Source organism: Anneissia japonica, unplaced genomic scaffold (assembly GCF_011630105.1).
Source record: "Anneissia japonica isolate Jap-2015-1 unplaced genomic scaffold, ASM1163010v1 scaffold287726_len2788222_cov184, whole genome shotgun sequence".
Lineage (NCBI taxonomy): Eukaryota > Metazoa > Echinodermata > Crinoidea > Comatulida > Comatulidae > Anneissia > Anneissia japonica.
Window position 1 is genome coordinate 2041968 of NW_022705125.1, and position 2793 is coordinate 2044760.

Below are 2793 nucleotides of genomic sequence, written 5' to 3' on the forward strand. Positions count from 1 at the left end.
GTCACGCAGCACGTCAGGCACAGCATCCCGTACATGCACGCCTCCTCGTTCGACGGCGTGACCGCCAAGATGGCCAGCAGGCAGAACGAAGGTTACGTAACCAGTCTCTCGACCTTTCCGTTGGTGCTGGCTTCCGTCGACCCGAGGGACGCGGACGGCGCCAACCGCTGTCCGCCGACCGGCACCAAGAACGGCACGACGTACTTCGAGAACGTCGTTGTCGTGAACGGGAGAAACGTCGAGTGGAATCGTTCGTCCGATTGCTTTTCTAGATTCCTGACATGCGCCAGGGTCCTGCTGTGCTGCCACCCAAGATCCGATTTCGTGAGAAGTCCGTTTCGCAGTTCGACGCCGATCGTCGACGCCTTCGCAGAATTGCTCTTCGATCGGGAGGTCAGGACCTTCACCGAAGACTCTGCGGACGATAGAGAAGATCAGCAGTCGTCCTCGCAACCGCCGCCTCCACCTCGGCAGAGATCGTTTCCGTGCAGATTGCCCAAACCGTTTCGGAAGAGCTCCCGAAGTTTCGTCAAGAATTCGACGACGATTGCGACGAGATCGAAGTGCGCTTTTGAATCGTCAACCCGTCGGACGTTGGACCGCACTTCCCTTCGGAATTCGTCGGTGACACGTTTTCGAACACGGGACGCGCGCTTTCCCCTCTGAAGAGGATAATGTTCTTTCTGAGATCGGACAAGACGGGCACGGCATCCGAGAACCACACTCTCTCCGACGAACACAGACGGACGCTGGTTGCCGTTAACGGGGTCAGACTACATCCGCCGTCTTAAAAACAAAAAATTAAACTTAATATTGGTTTAAGAAAAGAAGAAACAATAAATTCAGACATACAAAATATTTCTTTCTGTTTTTTTCTTTTATTAGAATTTCAACACATTTCTTTTAGTATTTCTTGTCCTAAACGTAAAAAAGAAACCAGGCCATACACGATAGATAGACGTGCAGGCTCGGACGAGCGGCAGTGTCCCGCAAGTGACAACAATAAAAAAAACTGGTGTCTTTTTCTTCTAAACGGAGGATCGTTAAATTCTATCTAGATAGTACCGGATGCCTTCATGGCTGACAAGAATCCACAAACATTCCTCTTTTTTCGACGGAATTGCTGTCATTTTCAGCACCATTCCTGTTAAAAATTCGATAGAAATGCTCAATGTCTCTAAGAATCAAATGAATCCCATGGCAGATATTACAGTTTTGGTTAGATGGCCGATGAGCTCGATAACGGTCCAATGATTTATTGCTGGCAAAAGAGTGTACACGACGATCAGCATAATGATATCCAATTGAAGCAGATGGCACGTCTCAAGGTTCGATGCGATTGCCAACTCTTCTATGAAATATCGAACGGTAATTTTCAAAACTGTGTAAAAAAAATCGAAAATTAACAAAATCCTCGAAAGCTTGACCATTTGGCCAGGGCGCCCATTACCCGTCCGTTTAGCTATTGCTGCCAAACATTTGTACAAGACAATTAGCGAAACGATAATCTTCAGCAGGTGCATTGTAACTGACTGGTGCCGATCAACGTCTATTAATTCCAATGGAATGTACAAGATCGTAGATTTATTAGATGGAATGTCGTGACGTCATCGGTACGTCTCTTCTACGTCATCGGTGCACGGATCGATCGTTCAGTTGCTCTTCGGTCCGCGTACATGCCTGTGTCACGACGTCGCTCCGGTGTACGCGACGTCTTTCAATGATCGTTTCGAAAATCGGAGAGATTGGAAGTCGTGTAGGCGACGGCGTACTCGATGCCGGTCTCGTGCACCCGACGACGTACACGACTCAGTTGTTTGACGACGGTCAGGTGTACGCGACAAGGGGTACACGGCAACCATGATTCGATCCAAGTCTTCGATTAAATTTTAAAATCGTGTACGCAACGGCGTACCCGGCGCACCCTGCACACTGGCGTGTAAGCGACAGTCGTCCACACGACTCAGTGTCCGGCGTCGACCACGATCGAACGACGCCGATCCGAATAGAGCCACGATGTACACCACACCCGGGATTCGATCCACATCCTCGATTCAATTTGTCAGTCTTGAACGAGACGACGTGCACTGCACCGTTTCGGTGAACGCGACGGTGTGTTCACGAGATTCGATTCACTTCGGAGTTCGTGCACGGCACACTGTCGTGTACGCCAAGACGAGCATGCGGGACGTCGGACGAGCGTGCACGGATCGATCTTTCGGTTGCTCTTCGGTCCGCGCACACGGCGGTGACGCGACTCCGGCTCCGGTTTCCAACTTCGTTCGAACCCCGGAGGGATTGGAAGCTGTGGAGGGGACGGCGTACTCAACGCCGGTCTCCGGCACTAGACGGCGTACACGACACGGTTCCACATTTTTTATTCATTTTCAACTTTTCAAAATCGCTTACCCAACGCCGGTCTCTCGTACGCAAACTCAGCGATCGTGGGTTCGATTCCCACACGGGGCAAGTTTTTTTTAAAATTTTTTTTTAAGGTCGTGGGTTCGATTCCCACACGAGCCATGTTTTTTTAAAAATTTTTATAAGGCAGTTAACTTGATGGTGGATAATGATAGCAAACCTGGAGGTTGTGGGTTCGATTCCCACACGAACTCATTTTTTTTAAAGGCTGAAGGTGGATAATGAATAGCAAACCTGGTAGTTGTGTGTTCAATTCCCACACGAACCAATTTTTAAAATTTTTTTAAGGCAGTTTAGTTGATGGTGCATAATAAATAGCAAACCTGGATGTTGTGTGTTCGATTAACACACGAACCATATTTTTTTTTTTTT